This window comes from Mustela erminea, chromosome 16 (genome assembly GCF_009829155.1).
Source record: "Mustela erminea isolate mMusErm1 chromosome 16, mMusErm1.Pri, whole genome shotgun sequence".
In the NCBI taxonomy this organism is placed as follows: Eukaryota; Metazoa; Chordata; class Mammalia; order Carnivora; family Mustelidae; genus Mustela; species Mustela erminea.
This window is the reverse complement of record NC_045629.1, coordinates 18,225,427-18,245,396: the sequence shown is the minus strand read 5'-3', so window position 1 is coordinate 18,245,396 and position 19,970 is coordinate 18,225,427. Positions and strand designations below refer to the sequence as shown.

Sequence of the window (19,970 nt, the reverse complement as noted above, 5' to 3'; positions counted from 1 at the left end):
ATCATTTATGCCTTCAGATGGGACTTGGATGATTGAGAAAGATCTTGGAGAGAAATGGCAGATGGTGTTGACAAACGGGGTTTGGATGTGTGAATCCTCGTAGAAGACACCAGGAATATGCATTCTCGGCCAAGTGTGGAGAATGGATGGAGGGGCAGGATGCATTTGTTCACAAGCTGGCTAGCAGATATAGAGTACTTTAAACTGAATAGAGCAGGAGAAGGAGAAAAAAACCGCAATCAGATAATACAGGCAAATCAGTTGTACAGAGAATAAGGAGTGTGAGTTAAAAGGACGGTAAAATGATTGGAAATGGTGTAATTCATGTGAGAGTTGATTGAGGATTGAACTGAAGATTGTAATACTCTCTCCTTTGTCCTCTCATTGGACTGATCTCATTGTGTTACCAGTCCTGTCACATTTACATTTACTTTGCTTTGTCAAATAATCTGAGATAAGACAAGTACCACTGTAATTTTCCAAAGGTAACAGAGGTAGATTGTAGACCTGGAGATGACAGCTTAGATGAAAAAGAGATGTTTTGGGGACACCAGTATGAAGGGGTCTATGGAAAATTTTATTACAAAATTATCACTTATATAGCAAATACTATGTGCTGGGCACGGTTCTGAGTGCTTGGATTATTTCATTTAATCTACACAATAGCCATATATAGTGGATACCATTATAATTCCAATTTTAGAGTTGAGGAAACTGAAGGATGGGGAGAATAAGTGATTTGACTGGAGTCATATAGCTCATAGTGGTTAAAACCAGCTAGTCAGCTCTGGAAGGCAGGCAAGATTTCCCATATCAATGTAGGTAAGTTATGATGACTTAAATGAATTTCTTTCTCTGATAGGGTTACTAGTCTGGCAGTTAGGGACAATGTGGTTTTAATGTGCACTTGCCTTTGAAATATTTAGTTCTATTGTAGAAGATGAATAAATTTATAAAAAAATAAGTGAAACATTTAAGATATGTTCCATATAAATAGACAGTAAGTAGAACATGTGTAGGTCCAACATAGGTGAGAAGGAATAAAAAGATCAAAATATCTCTAATATTCATGAGGTCCTGGGTACTAAATATTCATTATACACTAAATATATATGGGATCTATGAAATGCTAAGTATAAAAAAGGCACGAAGTATTCAGGTTACTAAATGAACACATGATATTCATAAGGCCCTAATTCATAACAGCCATTCTAGCCCCATGTGTCCTCTGCCCAAGGAATACAAATAAACCCAGGGCTCTTAATTAGCTAACTGGTGAGTTATAGCTATGGGCAGAGGTAACTTGTCCCTACATCTCTCCAACAAAGCTAATGTGTGGGCCCATCCATGGGCCCCCTTGCTAAAAATCTCAATTCACTTTGCTTATATATATCACTGGAGTAACTCAAGAGTAAAGATTTTATGTAGCAATTTTTTTGTCTTCTACACGTGTATTTGGGACTGTCCTCAGTCCCATGGGTAACAGTATATATAACCTTGTCTTATCCCGACAAGTATTTCCTAAGCAACATTTTGACTAAGGTAAAACCTGGTGTCACAGAGGAGCTGTCTGTTATGTTGTCTCCAATGACATATGTCAGTCTTCCTCCTTAATTAGGAACAGGATGTATGTATGATTTATATCCTCAAGCTATGCCTCTCTCACAGGTGAAGTATTTGTTAGTATTTGACATATCCTTTATAAAGCCTAAAGTACAACAGAATGTGAATGGCAGTATGGCAGACACACGAGGATCTGGTAAAATTCCTTGTTATCCTATAGCTTCTTTATTTATGAAACAAAAGTGCCAATACATGGCATATGGAAGGACCTAGGATAGTAGAGTTTTTAAAATTACTATGTTCAGTTAGCCAACATATAGTACATCATTAGTTTTTGATGTAGTGTTCGGCGATTCATTAGTTGCATATTAACACCCAGTGCTCATCACAACACATGTCCTCCTTAATACCCATCACTCTCTTACCCATTCCCCCAACCCACCTCCCTTCTGTAGCCCTTAGTTTGTTTCCCAGGGTCTATAGTCTCTCATGGTTCATCTCTCTCTGATATTCCCCCCTTCAGTTTTCCCTCCCCTCCCCTATGGTCCTCTGCTCTATTCCTTATGTTCCACATATGAGTGAAACCAAATGATAATTGTCTTTGCTTGACTTACTTGACTTACTTGGCATAATCCCTTCCAGTTCCATCCATGTTGATGCAAATGATAGGTATTCATCCTTTCTGATGACTGAGCAATATTCCATTGTATATATGAACCACATCTTCTTTATAGGATAGTAGAATTTTAAAGCTTCAGTGATTTGTGTTCATATTTGGGGCCAATGGCTTTGTGCTTGAAGGGTATTTTCAAATATGTTGGGAATGATTTTATTGCTAAAAAGAGCATGACTAAGTAGAAAAGATTCTAGAAACATTTCAAGAGAATGGAAACTTGGTCATGTAAAAAATACATTTTTTTCCAATTATAAAATGAATATACATTTATTATAGACAATTTTAGAACAAAAATGTGTAAAACAGAAAATAATATACTCAATATCCAGAGTTGAAATAAATGTGTGTATACATTATTATTATTATTTATTTCAACCTATCTCAAATAAACATATGTATGCAAATTTTATAAAATTGGGATCAAACTCATTATTATACCAAAATATAGATTTATATCTCTGTTTTTTAAAAAAAATTAACGTTGTATAAAGAGTTTTCCCCTGTGCCACTATATATTCTTTGGAAATAAATATTTTAAAATTTGTTTATTCCTTTCTTGGACATCCTGGCATGTTTTTAGGATACTAAAAGTATAGCCAAATATTGCTATTGCTTTAATAGGCAAAATTGTGAAATCCTTATATACAGGAGAAGCAATATGGGAAATCTGAAATCAGATATTAAAACATAAACAGTTCATGTAAAAGCAGTGTTAACATTAATATTGCCTGCTTCCAGTGGTTTGGTATATGAGGGCTTGTCAGGTACCCTGTTTTGTTTTGCTTTTTGGCAGCATAGGTATTTGTTTGTTCTATATATATTTGACTTTATGCAGCACACTTCCTCCAAACCCCTTCTTTCTGTTATCTGTTTGGAGTGCTATCCATGTCCCCTTGGTGATTGATGTTAGCTGATGGTGCTGATCAATTAAATTATTCGTGTTAACTTTAGAAAGAACACTGTTCATGAATTGACATTTGTTGACTAATAGATTTCTCTCTAAATGTCGTGTTTCCATAGTAAGATGTTTTAGTAAGACGTAAAATGTTTCAGTAAGTCACTATTTTAGAAAAAGTTATTTCATAAAAGAGGGAATTAGAAAGAAAACCCCCCTACCTTTACTTGTACTATACTACCATTCACCTCATAACTCAATGAAGCAAAAAATAATAGGAAGCCACCCTGGTGTGGTTTGGTCTTCAGTATGCACGACATTCCTGCTCTGGACCCCAGGACCACCTGTGGTGGCTGCTCTTTAATTGTTCACTGTGACTGGAGATTTTGGTGGTTCTGTTTCTACTTAATATTCCCCATAGAGGTCTGATTTTCTGTGTGTTATGCTAACTATTAAACTAACTGAAGCACAGTGATTTTCAAACTATGTTCCTCAAACTACAAAGGCAGAGATCTCCCAGTTACCACAGGGTTGTTAAATATGCTGGTTCTAGACCTTAATTCTAGAGATTCTGACTCAGTAAGTCTGGTGTGGGGTCACAGTTTGAGAACCACTGTCCTGGGGAGGGAACTGGGTAATGGTAGCCAGGTGGGTGGACTTTATTAACCCCTCCCTATTTTCTACTAGAATGCAAGTTTTTTTTTTTTTAAAAGCCTGAAAATAGCCTTTGTAAAGAATGCTTTATTTATCCCAGCCTAAAATGACTTTCAGAAGCTTGTAGAGACTTTCAGAAGCTTACAAGAGGTGACTCTGTAACAGAGTGGTTATTAGCTGCTCCATTTCTAGAAAAACTGTAAAATGCTCTGTCCACTACTACTTCTTCACCCCTGTACTTTACTCCTCAGCGATTGAATTCTCTGTGATGTGTAGGGGGATGCTAGTGGGTATTTTCATGAAAACACTGAAATATTTTAGAGACGCTCTTCTACTCTTACACGAAAGGGTGTAAGAAACTAGGAAGCTTCCTTCCCTCACATATGGAGTTGATGCCTGAGACTTACATATAACAAAGTCTTGTGTTGCTACAGTTTAGAAGATTCTGGTCACTTGAGGCTGATTGAGAGATTAACTGAATTTTGCCTCTAGAATTCATGTTTTTCTTGAAAAAGATTACACAAGGTATGGTTAGAGCGTTTAAGAAGACAGAGACTGGGATATCATCTAGCTAAGAAAACAGGTTGCTTTCTTAGTATCTGGTAACAGATGCTAGTATTTGCAGCATAATTTAATAAAAAAAACAAAAACCTGCTCTATCTTTAACCTGCCACAAATTACAGCATTTATAACAAGCTGATACAAATGTACTTTCATATGAGAATATTTATAATAACTGAACACCTGGGTGGCTCAGTCAGTTTAGTGTCTGCCTCGACTTCAGCTCAGGTTATGATCTCAAGAATGTGGGATTGGGCCCTATGTCAGGCCCCATGCTCAGCAGGGAGTCTGCTTGAAGTTTCTCTTTCTCTCCATCTCCCCCCCCCACTATCACACTCTCTCTCTAAAATAAATAAATTAATTAAAAAATAACATTCATAATATCAAGTTGATAATTGAACAGTCTTTTGAATTATTAAAATGAATCATTTCACATTAGAAGAAAACTTCTCTTTGCCTTAAAGAAAAACCCAGTTTTCTGATAATGAGAATCAGAATAAATACCAGTTCAATTTAAATTTTATGATAATGTTTATTTATCTTACAATAAATATATTTAGATGATAGTGAATATATTTATATGACAATATAATGGCTAGCTGGTGCTTTCTTTAGTTATTTTAAGTGTTCTTTATTAAATAGCTAAGGAAGAAGCACTTACACTACTGGGAAGATGGAGTAGACATACTTTTTCCTATTTGTTTGGTTAAGTATAACCTAAACTTTGGACAGTATATATAAAATATATATAAGAAACGTATGTAAGAATGAAAGGTGGAAAGAAGAAGGTAGAAGAGCTAGGAACCTTAAGACTTAAGGAACAACATAATGGTAAATTCCCTGTGGTTTTTTTTTTTTTTTAATCTCATAAATCTGAGACTTGGAGTTTGATAAACCAGTCATCTGGAAGCTTCTGTACAGCAAAGGAAACAGTCAAAAAAAGAGGCTGAAGTATCTTCATTCTCATTGGTTTCCATGAATTGTTTCAGTTCTTCTTTGATCTCCTGGTTGATCCAAGCATTCTTAAGCAAGGTGGTCTTTAGCTTCCAGGTGTTTGAGTTCCTTCGGAACTTTTCCTTGTGATTGAGCTCCAGTTTCAAGGCATTGTGATCTGAGAATATGCAGGGAATAATGTCAGTCTTTTGGTATCTGTTGAGTCCTGATTTGTGACCCAGTATGTGGTTTATTCTTGAGAAGGTTCCATATGCACTTGAGAAGAATGAGTATTCTGTTGTTTTAGGGTGGAGTGTGCTGTATATATCTATGAGGTCCATCTGGTCCAATGTGTCATTCAATGCTCTTGTTTATTGATTTTCTGCTTCGATGATCTATTTCTGAGAGAGGCGTGTTAAGATCTCCTACTATTAATGTATTCATATCAATATGATTCTTTATCTTGATTAACAGTTTTCTTATGTAATTGGCTGCTCCCATATTGGGGGCATAGATATTTACAATTGTTAGATCATCTTGGTGAATAGTCCCTTTAAGAATGATGTAGTCCTTCTAAGTGTCCTTCTGTATCTCCGACTACAGTCTTTAGTTTAAAATGGCCACAGTCGCCAAACTGTGGAAAGAATCAAGATGCCCTTCAACGGATGAATGGATAAGGAAGATGTGGTCCATATACACTATGGAGTATTATGCCTCCATCAGAAAGGACGAATACCCAACTTTTGTAGCAACATGGATGGGACTGGAAGAGATTATGCTGAGTGAAATAAGTCAAGCAGAGAGAGTCAATTATCATATGGTTTCACTTATTTGTGGAGCATAACAAATAACATGGAGGACATGGGGAGTTAGAGAGGAGAAGGGAGTTGGGGGAAATTGGAAGGGGAGGTGAACCATGAGAGACTATGTGTTGGGGTTCCCTCGGAGGGGTGGAGGCGACCGGACCAGCTGGAGGCCCCTTCCCGGGGCTGAGCGGGATGGCGAGTGTCGCGAACCCGGACGCACCAACGGACGACACCAGGCTCGGGGGATCTGTCGAAGCAGGATCTCACTTTATTGTGCGGGGGCACACCTTATATAGAGCAGCAGAAGGGAAGTGAGGACAGAGGGGGAAGAGCCAATAAGATCGGGCGAGAGGAGGAAGTGCCATAGGTTTCAGGAACCGAAACTGTGAAATTGGCGCCTTGTTGGCCGGAAGAGACGGCAAGCCGGCGCCATCTTTATTCTGGGCCGCACCCTGTGGAGGCACCTCTAGTTATGTGCCTTATAACTATGGACTCTGAAAAACAATCTGAGGGGTTTGAAGGGGCGGGGGGGTGGAAGGTTGGGGTACCAGGTGGTGGGTATTATAGAGGGCACAGATTGCATGGAGCCCTGGGTGTGGTGAAAAAATAATGAATACGTTATGCTGAAAATAAATTTAAAAAAAAGTAATTACAATGAAAAAAAAAGCACCAAATGCAAAGAAAGCACTCGTTAAAGCCTGCTGTCTGTAGCAAAAGGACTAGAAAAGAGGTAGTTTAGGAAGACAGAAAACTATTATTATTTTTTTTAAGACAGAAAAGTTTTTTTTTAACACCTCCCCCACTCCAACCCAATCTCAAGACAGAAAACTTTAAGATAATTGTTCTACTCTAGTCAAATACCACAGGAAAACCATGGCCCTACCTTAACCCACATTGGAAAAGACTTCCACCTTCTTCACATTGTAATAAGGAAACCCCTCTGCTAGAGTGCTGTTGGAGGAGACCTAGTAGAGAGTTAGGACTTTCAACTTTCCTCATTGTTAATGATACTACCTCCCTGCCCCACGGTATCAGTAGAGGTGTAAGTTATCTATATATAATGTAGTACCTTGAACAACCACTAAAAAACTCTACAAAGAGGTACATTTAAAAATAACATAGTAAGTCTGAGGATTTTTAAAAATTATTTAAATAACAATAAAAAATGTTTAAGACAGACCAAAGAAAATAGAAATGGAATACTTGAAGAACAAAGAGAAACAAAAGATATAATGGCATCCATAAGTCACAACATATCAATAATTATATTAAATGTCAATGGTTTAAATATACTGACTATAAGACAGCAATTGACAGGGTATATTAAAAACTATGGCCAACTATATGGTGTTTATAAGAAACATACTTCAAATATAATATAGAAAGATTGAAAGTAAAAAAGATGAAAAATGCCAACATTAACCAAAATAAATCAGGAGTGGCTTTATAATATCATATAAAGTATATTGCAAAGCAAAGAAAATTAGAATAAGAAAGGAACATTATATAATTATGAAAGATAAGTCTACTAAGAAGAGATAGTAACCCTAAAGGGGTATGCACTAGAGAGTAAGCTGCAAAATATGGGAAGCAAAAACTGATAGAACTGTAAGAAGAAATTGACAAATCCACAGTTATGGTTGGAGATTTCAGTACTCCTCTAGCAACACTGGTAGAATCACTGAACAGAAAATTAGCTAGAATATAGAAGAGTTCAACAACATCATCAGCCAACGAAATCTAATTGACATTTATAGAAAGCTTTGCCCAGCCACAGCGGTATATACATTCTTTCTAAGTGTTATTGGAACATATACCAAAATAGAACATATTTTAGGCCATAAAACAAACCTCAACAAATTTAAGAGAATAGAAGTCATAAGTATATGCTCTCTGGCCACAGTGGAATTATCTAGACTCACCAGCAGAGGAATAACAGGAAAATTTCCAAGCATGTAGAAATTAAGCAGTGCAATTCTAAGTAAGCCATTGGGTCAAAGATTATACTGAAGTAAAAAGAAATTGAACTGATGAAAGTGAATATAGGACATAACAAAATTTTGGGGGGCACAGCTAAAGCAGTACTTAAGGGAAATTTATAGCACTTAGTGCTTTCGTTAGAAAAGAGGAAAAGTCTCAAATCAATAATGTAAGTTCTCACCTCAAGAATTTAGAAAAAGAGCCACAAAATAAGTTCAAAGAAAGCATAGAGAGGAAATAATAAAGATAAGAACAGATCGATGAATTTAAAAACAAATGTAGAGAAAACTAATGGAACATAAAGTTGATTCTTTGAAAAAGTCAATAAAATTGATGAATGTTCAGCAAGATTAACAAAGAAAAAACACAGAGAAGATGCAAATTACCAAGAGCAGGAATATTACTAAAGGTCCTCCTCCTCCAAATATTATAAAGATAATACAGGAATATTAATAGCAACTTCACATACATACACTTGACAATTTAGATTTTTTAGATTTTTATTTAGAGAGCCCTCTCAGAAAAACAGGACTAGTGGGGAATTTCCTCAGCTTGATAAAATGAATCTACAAAATCCTAAAGCCAACATCAAACTTGATGGTGAAAGACTATATGTCTTCCTCCTAGAAGTGGGAAGCAGCAGCTCTCACCACTCTTCTTTATAGTGCTGTAAATTCTCGCCAGGGCAAAAAGCAAGAAAAGGGAATAAAAGTTGTACATACTAGAAATGAAGATATATCTCTCAGATGTGGATGACATAATTGTCTGTTTAGAAAATCCTGAAAAATCTACCAAAAAGTGCCCCTCCAGAAGACAAACAAACTCACTTCCTATAATCATTAAGTGAATCCAGTACAAAACTGAATTGTTTTCCTATATTTTAGTAATGAACATGTGGACACTGAGATTAAAAGTGCAGTACCATTGATAATTGCACAAATAAAAGAGAAATAGGTATAAATCTAACAAAACATAAATAAAACTTGTATTATACAAACTACAAAATACTACGAAAATAATCAAAGATCAAATAAATAGAGATATGTTCATGGTTTAGAAGACTCAGCATAGCAAGGATGTCAATTCTTTCCAAACAGAATATGCATGTTTAATGCAATACCTACCAAAATCTGAGCAAGATTTTTATAGTTGTAGACAGGTTATTTTATTTTATTTTATTTATTTATTTGACATTTGACAGACAGAGATCACAAGTAGGCAGAGAGGCAAGCAGAGAGAGAGGAGGAAGCAGACTCCCTGCTGAGCAGAGAGCCCGATGCGGGGCTCTATCCCAGGACCCCGGGATCATGACCTGAGCTGAAGGCAGAGGCTTTAACCCACTGAGCCACCCAGGTGCCCCAATAGTTGTAGACAGGTTATTTTAAAATCTATGTGGAAAGGCAAAGGAATCAGAATAGTTAAGTAATTTTGAAAGAGAAAAGTGGGGATGCCTGGATGGCTCAGTTGGTTAAGCAGCTACCTTTGGCTCAGGTCATGATCCCAGTGTCCTGGGATCGAGTCCCACATCGGGCTCCTTGCTCCGCAGGGAGCCTGCTTCTCCCTCTGACTCTGCCTTCCATTCTGTCTGCCTGTGCTTGCTCTCACTCACTCTCTCTCTGACAAATAAATAAATAAAATCTTTAAAAAAAGAGAGAGAGAGAAAAGTGAAGTGGGAGGGATCACTCTAACCAATTTCAAAACTAATTATAAAATAACACTAATCAAGACTGTTTGGCATTTTTAGAGAGCTACACACATAGATCAAAGAAATGAAATAGAGAACTCAGAAATAGACCTATACAGATTTGCCCAACTGATTTTGACCAACATACAGAAGGGGTTAAATACAGGAAGAATAACTTGTATAACAAATTGTCCTGGAGAAGTTGGACATGCAGAGAGAAATGAATCTTGCCTAAACCTCATGACTAAAACAAAATTTAACTCAAAATGGATTTTGGACTTAAATGTAAATTGCAGAATTATAAAACTTTTAGAAAAAATACATGAGAAAATTCAGTTTGAGATCTAGAACGAGGCAAAGAGTTCTTAGTTTGGATACCAAAAGCATGAATCATAGAAGGAGACTCGATAAATTGGACTTGACCAATATTTAAAATATTTGCTCTTTGAAAGACCTCATTAAAAGTATAAAAGGAAAGCTACAGACTAGGAGGATACATTTGCAAACCACATTATCTGACAACAAACTAGTATCTAAGACCTATAAAGAACTCTCAAACTTCAACAGTAAAAGAACAAATAATCCATTTATTAGTCAAAAGACATGAAGAAACATTCCACCAAAGTGGATATGCAAAGGGCAAATGAGCACACAAAAAGATATACAATATCATTATCCATTAAGGAAATGCAAAATAGAAGTATAATGAGATATTTTCATACACCTATCAGAATGACTAAAAAAATATATGATAATACCAAATGCTGACAAGGATACAGAGAAGATCACTGACACATTGCTGTGTTGAGAATATAAAAAAGCATAGCCTTTCTGGAAAACTGTTTGACAATTTCTACCTGTGCAACCATCAAGTTGTTTTTGTAGTATCAGTAACGAGTGACCATTAGTGCTTCCATAGTGACTGGATCTTTCTTCTGATTGACTGGGTCTTTTTAAAAATAGCAGTTACTTTCAATGAAGTTGTGATAAAACTGCAAGCCTGGGAGCCATCTTGCCTTAGATGCCTTTGGGTATCTTACTCTTTTGCATTAATTTTAAGCCATGCAATTGCCATTATTTCTAGGTTCTTAGATGAACATCATTATAACTGTGAAATTTTGACAACTTTTTTTTTTAAGAGTTGTAATCCTTACTGTTGCTTCCAGGACATTGACTTTGAACCTATTTAGGACCCCTAGTGAAGTTTCGCATGGCAGGCCCAGAGTAATACTGGGGAAAAAGGCAAAGTTGTTCTGTTTCCCACCTGCTACCTCCAGCTGTGCTCCAGCCATGAAGCCAAAGGGAATGCATAGCTAGGCATGTATGTACCTGTAACATGAAGTATCTCTGGAAGCCTGCCTGAATTTCCAACTGCATACCCAGCGAAGAGGACTTGAGTTGCCCTTATTGCTGCTGGATAAATGGACTGTGGCACAGAGAGAATGAAATTCCTCCAGGGATGTAATAGAGTGTCTGGGTCCAGAGGGTCCTTCAGGTTTTTCTGGTTGGCTGACTTCCAAATCCAATAGTGGTTCCAGGGCTTTCTTTTCCTGTTAAGTGACTATGCAGAGTGATCCCTCCTCCATGGAGCCCATACTTTCATGGGGCATACTTCCTTGAGATTTAACCAGACACCAGTCCAAATCAAACCTGTAGCAATCAAAGTCCCAAATGATGCTGCCCTCTCATTAACAGTGCTTTTCTTTTCTTACTTTTTTTTTTTTTAAGAGAGAGAGAGAGAGCATGAGCAAGTGGTGGGGAGGGAGAGGGAAAGAATCTCGAGCAGGCTCTACCCAGGGGTCAATGTAACAACCTTGAGATCATGACCTGAGCTGAAACCAAGAGTCAGATGCCCAGGCACCCCAACAGTGCATTTCTAATTGGAAAAGGGTGGTGGTTTTGAGGCAAGGGGGGGTGGTATTTAACGTGTGCTGTCTGCCTGATTGCTTTTGAACCCTGGGGGTTCTGGGCTCTTGCTATTTGTCTGGTTGTCCTGGTGTCTTAAGCTTTAGGAATGACAAGTACTGGTTTGGAAAGGTCAGCCTTGCCAGAAAGAGATTCTATCCTTATTAACATCCCAGCTTGATTAATGTCTGCTGTTTTTCTTTTTCCCTCCATTTTTTGTTCACTGGACCTTTGGTTCACCAATTTTTTTATTTACTGAAATTTGGAAGGTGGAGACAGAAGAAGAAAAGGTTTTTTTTTTTTTTTTTCTTTTTTTTTTTTTTTTTTTTTATTTCCAGCATAACAGTATTCATTATTTTTGCACCACACCCCGTGCTCCATGCAATCCGTGCCCTCTATAATACCCACCACCTGGTACCCCAACCACCCACCCCCCGTCCCTTCAAAACCCTCAGATTGTTTTTCAGAGTCCATAGTCTCTCATGGTTCACCTCCGCTTCCAATTTCCCCCAACTCCCTTCTCCACTCTAAGTCCCCATGTCCTCCATGCTATTTGTTATGCTCCACAAATAAGTGAAACCATATGAGTGAAATAAGTCAAGCAGAGAAGAAAAGGTTTTTAAACTTCAAATTCTCAGTGTTTGGCGTCTAGCACATGATTTTTTGGTTCAGATTGGAAGTATTTGGATAAGGTTAAATTTTAATTTTCTCCTTAGTATATTATCCTTGATTTTTACTTTATTCTATCATTGTCAAAATTCACTATAAGTTTGTATGTGTCTGGATTGTTTAGTATTGCAGAATTCTTCAGGCACAGTGGTGGTTATTTAGGCAATTGTATTCAACACCCATAATGCACACATAGATATTCAAACATTTTTGATGGTGAAAGCTTCTTTAAAAAAAAAAAAAACAACAAAAACGATTTTATTTATTTGACAGACAGAGAGAACAAGTAGACAGAGAGGCAGGCAGAGAGAGAAAAGAAGGGAAGCAGGCTCCCTGCTGAGCAGAGAGCCCAATGCCGGGCTGGATCCCAGGACCCCGGGACCACGAGCCGAGCTGAAGGCAGAGCCTTTAACCCACTGAGCCACCCAGGTACCCCTATGGTAAAAGTTTCTTAGGATGTGGAGTGGCACAGCTGCTTATAATGGGAAGTTCTGGTTGGTAAGAATAAAGTTAATTTTTGTGGCAATAAAACACTGAAGAAAATAACCATTTGCTGTGCTTATTTATAAACTATAATCCCTTTATAGGATCTTAAACAATAATGAAAAGAAAAACAGAAATGAGAACTTGCCCCTCCTGAGAGTTTACTTTCTTCACTCTACATTCCCTAGCCGGAAGCCCCAATTTTTTAAATTGTGAATTTTTAAGAAGAGCGTCATTTTGCATTTCCTGGACAATATATCATGCAGTGACTCACAGAGCTGGGGTGTGCAGGGCAGGCACATTGGGTTGCTGTAACTGAGAACAAGATGACATGATGTCACAGAGTCAGTGTGTAATGCGTCATCCACACACTATTACAGAGCAGCTCTCGGCTTGATTCTGAATGTCAGAAGATGCTGCAGAATCCTGGAGGGAAAAAATCTGTCTAATGGGACTGTCTACTGCACTCATAAAATAAAAACCAATTTGATCCTTCAGAGGTACCTTTACTCCCAAAGGATCCCAGTGTACTCAGCTCCTGCCCCAGGAGTATTAGTCATACATCTCTGAAACATCATCTCCTCTGTGCTAGAAGAGGCAGGTCCCTCTGAGGCAGCCCTTTCTGCAACAGGTTTTATTTTGAGAGGGATATTAAATAGTATTTCAAATAAATGACAGGGGAAATGATAGAGAGGCAAATGCAATTTCCCTTGTTGGAATTTGAATAAGATCCTGTGGTTAATAATCCTCCTTTTTTTTTTTTTTTTTTTTTGAGGCCTGTATGGTTTAAGAGGAAACCCCCCTCTATATTGCAGAGAACGTAGTGTGAATTCACAGGGACTTGGATAGGATGAAGAGGTCAGAGAAAACAGGTAAGAACATTTGGAGGAAAAGAAGACAGTACCCAACACCTAGGACAGGAAATCAACCAGTAGGTTTAAATGCAGAGAAAGCTGTTAGGCCACCACCTTTTTGAAAACTCATCAAGAGTTTTGAAGCTCTTGAATGTCCAGCATCTTGAATATGGAGAGTGTTTAAAAGACAATCTGTGCTAAAACCCTTGTAAGTAACAGAGGAGTAAAAATTAAAAATGTAGCAGGTGAGTGCAAGCTTTCCATGGCCTGCTTCTAGTTCTCAAAAGAAAAATCTTGCTTGATATTTTGTTTCCCTGTGGTAAAGCAAAGGAAAGAAAGGAAAAATGTGGGGTTGTGTCCATAGCATTAAGTCTCATGATTTTTTTTCTAGAGGGCTGTTCCCCTAGTAGCCTCTAAGTCAGTTCAGCATTCCCTCATCTTTCATCAGATGAACCGGTTAGTTTCATATAGTAATTTTTTTATCTGTATTTTTCTGATTCCTTCTGATTTCTATAGTGTGGTCTCTGAGACAGTTTTCTTATATTTTAAAATATGTATCTATTATAAAATGTGTTCATTAAAAGTTGTACATGTTCATTAGATTTGGAAAAGAGGTATATAGAAAAAAGAGAAAAAAGTCTATAATCCCATCACCTAAACACATTTGTGTTTAGGTGAACTGTCTGCCCGACTATATTTTTCTTTGCATAAATTTTACTTTAAAATGTGAAATCATAACATAGATTGTGTGTACTTTGGTTCCCTTTGCCATTTGACTTATTGCTACTTCTTAAGTATTTTCCATAGTATGACACTCTTCAGAATCCTTGTTTTAATTATGTCATAATATTCCATTGAGTGAAATAACATTATTGTAACTATGTTCTCTCACATATAGACTTTCAGTTTTTCATCATAAACAATGCTAAAATGAATACTGCTGTGCAGATTGTGTTAATCTAAAGCTAAGAAGAGACCAATTTATATCAAAACTAATTCATCAAATCGTCTTGACTAAGACATAGAACTTTAAAACAGAATTCTAAACATTTCTAACACCTACTGTAAGCCTCTCTCTGATCCCCCCTCTCCTCTACGAGGAGGAGAATCATACCGCTCCTGTGGGTTTCTCCTTTCTCCCATCAACTATGTCATTTCACTAATCCAGACTTGCCTGAATTGAGCCCTTGACTGTCAGGTTTTTCAGTGACTAGACCATCTTTTTGGAATGGTTCAGTCAGCCTGTGTGTTGCTACCTCTAAGAGAAACAGACTTTAGCAACTTTTTGATAAATTTACCTCAAGCTTCCTAGAAACAGTTTAGGTCTGAAATAATCTAGTTTGGTTGGTATCAAGGACATTGTAATTGAGTGATATTTGCTACATTTTTTTAGGGGAGGGGGCCAGGCCTTCTCCTTGGCAGAGTGTAGAAGAACAGAGTGAGGTAACTGGCAAGATAGTGGGCACATAAGCTCTAAGTGATGTGACTTGGAAGTGGGGGGACGGTCTGGGAGAAGATCAATGAGGGAAGGCTCAGTAATTTTTCATCTGAAGTCAGTCTGCAGCATGACCACGAACAACAAATTTAGATGTGCTCACGTGCTTGGATGAATGTCTTGGTAAATACCTGAATTGGAAAAGGAATCTCATGCAGCATATTATATCTATTTTGGCTGATAGTTCCTAAGTGGAAAGCTGGAACCTTAAAGATTTTGTGGGCCAATCACATGCTTTAGAGCTATACAGTATCACATAGTTAATGTGACATACTGAAATGGAAAGTAAGATGTACATGATTGATTCAGATAATTTTATCATTTGATTATAAGTTTTGAGCTTGATGGTTTAGGCAACAGCCAAGACCAATGAGCAAGAGGATATGAAATATCACTGCCATCCCACCTACCTGTGACCATCTAGACTTCTCTGTACCATATCACTACATGTGGGAGCTGCGTCACGTAGGGGGAAGTAAGAACAAGTGTGTGTGTGTGTGTGTGTGTGTGTGTGTGTGTGTGTGTGTGTGTGTATTTAGAGGTACATATTACTCTGCTGTGAGCCCCTCATGGCCAGACCCTCTTGGCAGATTGTTAGAATGGGTCATTACTACTGCTATGTACCCAGTGTGCCAATGGGAGTGACTCTGCAGGCATGTGTACCTACCTATCATAGGTGCTTCCTTGGAGATGTCTGGATTTGGTCAAGGGTATTGCTTGGCCTTATGTAAATTATCACTTTTACCAGAGGCCCTAACTGGTATGTCTTCCTTTATTCATCTGCACGATTCTTCTTGCTTAGGAAGCAGTGGGCAGCAGTAGGGCACCAAAGAGTCTGATTTTTGAGTGCCAAACAATTTCAACTCTGCTTTTTTGAGGTTGTGCAAGGGCCCTGGGAAAGCATGTGAAACTATACTTGCCTGCCAGGTTGGGCGGGTGGCTTTTACGCCCACAGCTTCTGTCAGAGAGGGAGTCCCAGAAGTTAAGTGCTCTCTGATTTTGTGGGGAGAAGCTCTCAGGTCCTAATTGGTTTCCACATGCACAGCTCTCATGTTGCACAGAGACCAAGAAATAAAAGGGTTTTGAAGCATGGTGCAGACAGCTACATATGTGCATAATTGCAATTTTCTTTGCAGTACTTCTGCCCAGTAGGATGTAGTTGCTCAGGGATAACTGAACCACATACAGGTCATGAGGGCCTTATAAAGGGAGACTGCATCACCCAAGCAACAGCTACTGACCTTCCTTAACCTGGCTCTGTACAGGGGGTAATAAATGAATGGTGGTGTTACGTTTTGGTGTGGATGAAATGTAAAGAATCTGGGATATTATTCACGGTGCCAAATAAATTATCTTAGAGAAGTGCCAAAAGCTGTAATGTCCACTCAGTTCAGTTTTAGAGAGGAATGAAGGCACTCAGGTCAAAGCACTTATTGTTAAGGGAGGTGAGCCTTTTCTCAAAGCCAGCTTCCCTAGTTTAACTGCTTACATGAGCCAAACTGACCAGAATTGACTGAACTCACCTATTTAGCATACATGGTCTCAACTGTGTAGCTACTGTGATCCAGACATATCAGTTCTCACCAGGCCATTACCAAATGTTACTCCAAAACGAATTCGGTGGAACCCTGAGGAGCAATTACCAAGGGCTGGAATCGGACCCAGGGCTGATGAGGGTCCATGTTAAGTGGGGGAGAACTTGTCTGAGGAATGCAGTTGAGCTGGGTGGATGATTGTGATGTCATAAACTTGAGAGAAGAGTAGCCGTTATTGGGGTTTTGTTTGTGTTTATAAGGGAGGAGGAATGGTGTCTAGAAGCAGCAGTAAGGAGCAGGGACAATGTCCACCTTTCTTCATGGTGTCTAGGAAGAAAATGAATGAGCAGCCTTCACTGAGAAGCCTTCAAGGAGGGTAATATCATTACTTTTTCAATAAATATGTGTTGAGCACACCTGAGTGCTGGGGAAACTGTGTGCACTTGTGATCTGGGGAGACGAAAAAATGCAGCACCGAAATCAATGCTCTTTCCATCCAGCATTCTGTCAAGTCAAGGAGGATCAGTCAGGTAGAAGTAGAGCTCCATGGAGTCTGAGGGTTTGTGGGAATTCATTTACAGTGGACAGGAGTACAGGCCAGAAGGGAAAGTGTTGGAGAAAGGGAGTAGTGAGGGTCTAGGTGAAGGAATCCAGTAAGTCCCTCTCCTGTCACTGCAGCTACTTCTGGCTTGTTTTCTCCCACACACTGGCTTACTATCTTCCTCTGTCCACTTGGCAGAAAATGGCTGTCTTCAAAGACTCTGGGCTTTCCCCGATCCAGGGACCAACCCAGATTGAAACTGGACACTTTTAACCCCAGTTCTGAATTTCCAGCTCTGGCCCACATATGTTACCATAGCCAGGAGGGTAGGTCACAGTGTAAATATGACTGGAACGCCTAGCTTGGCACGGGGCATTGTCCAGAGAAGAGAGATTGTTGAGAACTGGGTGAAAGGCCTAAAGGGTCTTTTCTCTGGGCCACTTTTCATGTTTGGGGAGGATGTTGGGTGAGAGTCGCCAGTGTGGAGTTTGCACAGGGGCAGCTGCTGCTCTTGGGGTGACTGGCACATCATTGCTTTTCCCCTGAAGCCTCCTTCTTTTTTTTTTTTTTAATTTTAATTTTAATTTTTTAAATTTTTAGCATAACAGTATTCATTATTTTTGCACCACACCCAGTGCTCCATGCAATCTGTGCCCTGTATAATACCCACCACCTGGTACCCCGACCTCCCACCCCCCGCCCCTTCAAACCCCTCAGATTGTTTTTCAGAGTCCATAGTCTCTCATGGTTCACCTCCCCTTCCAATTTCCCCCAACTCCCTTCTCCTCTCTAACTCCCCATGTCCTCCATGGTATTTGTTATGCTCCACAAATAAGTGAAACCATATGATAATTGACTCTCTCTGCTTGACTTATTTCACTCAGCATAATCTCTTCCAGTCCCGTCCATGTTGCTACAAAAGCTGGGTATTCGTCCTTTCTGATGGAGGCATAATACTCCATAGTGTATATGGACCACATCTTCCTTATCCATTCATCCGTTGAAGGGCATCTTGGTTCTTTCCACAGTTTGGCGACCGTGGCCATTGCTGCTATAAACATTGGGATACAGATGGCCCTTCTTTTCACGACATCTGTATCTTTGGGATAAATACCCAGGAGTGCAATGGCAGGGTCATAGGGAAGTTCTATTTTTAATTTCTTGAGGAATCTTCACACTGTTCTCCAAAAAGGCTGTACCAACTTGCATTCCCACCAACAGTGTAAGAGGGTTCCCCTTTCTCCACATCCCCTCCAACACATGTTGTTTCCTGTCTTGCTAATTTTGGCCATTCTAACTGGTGTAAGGTGATATCTCAATGTGGTTTTAATTTGAATCTCCTTGATGGCTAGTGATGATGAACATTTTTTCACGTGTCTGATAGCCATTTGTATGTCTTCATTGGAGAAGTGTCTGTCCATATCTTCTGCCCATTTTTTGATATGATTGTCTGTTTTGTGTGTGTTGAGTTTGAAGAGTTCATTATAGATCCTAGATATCAATCTTTTGTCTGTACTGTCATTTGCAAATATCTTCTCCCATTCCATGGGTTGCCTCTTTGTTTTCTTGACTGTTTCCTTGGCTGTGCAGAAGCTTTTGATTTTGATGAAGTCCCAAAAGTTCATTTTCACTTTTGTTTCCTTTGCCTTTGGAGACATATCTTGAAAGAAGTTGCTGTGGCTGATATCGAAGAGATTACTGCCTATGTTCTTCTCTAGGATTCTGATGGATTCCTGTCTCACATTGAGGTCTTTTATCTAAAGGCAGAAAAATGCCAAAATACTCCCCAATCTGGTCAGATTAATCGATAATAAAGAGACAGCTTTATTCTCCTGCTCTAGGATTAAAAGGAATCTACATTAGGTTTCCATCTCCTGCGCAGGTCATTGTTATTTGGCAGTAGTTTTTATTCATAAAGAAAATGTAGTATATCTTTGAGCCAAATGAAAAATGAAAATACATCTAAATGACAGAGTAACATTTTGCTATTTTCTCTCAACCAGCTAAGCTTCATATCTGTGCAGTTCTCATCTTCCTGCACAGGAAACCTCTTTGCTTCTTAGACACACTCTTTGTGCATCCAAGGTAATCTGTCAGAGCTGGGGCAGCTGCTGGTGTCCCTGAGCTTTGGGGCCCGGATCACTCTTCATTTCCTGGTGCTGACGGCAAGAGCAGCCCTCTAATTGATCATGTCAGGTTTGGCCTTTGGTATCTGATGGATGGAGCCTTGGTCTGGGTTTATGGGTTATATTTTTAATGGGAGATAGTCAAACTCAAAGAATATGAGTGGATCCTTGGCTTGGCACTCCCTGCTTGGACAGACCCTGGAGACAAGATGATAGGGATCTAATTTTAGAGCAGATGGAAACCTCTCAGGGGCAGAGAGAATAAATCAAGCTTTATCCCTGAATTCATTTGCTCCATTCATTTATAGTTTGTGTTTCCAGTACAATATTGCTCACTCAATGCATAATAACAACACAGTGATCTGGATCCTACCCTCAGGGAGATTTCTGTCTTGTAATAGTTTCCATCAGCATGACTGCTTTGATACCGAGTGGAGGTGTTAGGAGAAAACTTAGAAGTGTCCGACCTACACATGAGGGGAGCTGAGAGGGCTCCAGGAGGAGGTGGTAGGTGGAGATGTGAATGATGAGCAGCTGTCAGCTGGTGAGGAGGGCATGGAGATAATGTTCTGGGTATAGGCACAGCTGTTTTGGAGAGAGGAGAGCAAGG

At 38.9% G+C, this 19,970-nt stretch overlaps 1 protein-coding gene and 1 long non-coding RNA gene across 7 annotated transcripts in view; one reads left to right on the top strand and one right to left on the bottom strand.

Moving 5' to 3' along the window:
• Nucleotides 1-16,845, bottom strand: part of LOC116574853 — a 72,030-nt gene extending 55,185 nt beyond the window's left edge. The window contains exons 1-2 of the long non-coding RNA XR_004279522.1: nt 16,682-16,845; nt 13,084-13,235 (exon numbers count right to left, since the gene is read on the bottom strand). This is a non-coding gene — a long non-coding RNA (uncharacterized LOC116574853). The remainder of the gene's footprint in view (nt 1-13,083; nt 13,236-16,681) is intronic.
• The window catches only part of CRH (corticotropin releasing hormone), a 188,613-nt gene that overhangs the window by 91,808 nt on the left and 76,835 nt on the right, over nt 1-19,970 (top strand). The window contains exon 1 of one of the 6 annotated variants that reach the window (XM_032315722.1): nt 15,180-15,281. The exons of 4 other annotated variants lie outside the window; for them this stretch is intronic. The gene's annotated coding sequence lies outside the window, so the exon portion shown is untranslated. Of the gene's footprint in view, nt 1-15,179; nt 15,282-16,962; nt 17,070-19,970 lie in introns of those variants that run through there. One more of the 6 variants, XM_032315721.1, reaches the window with a different exon arrangement.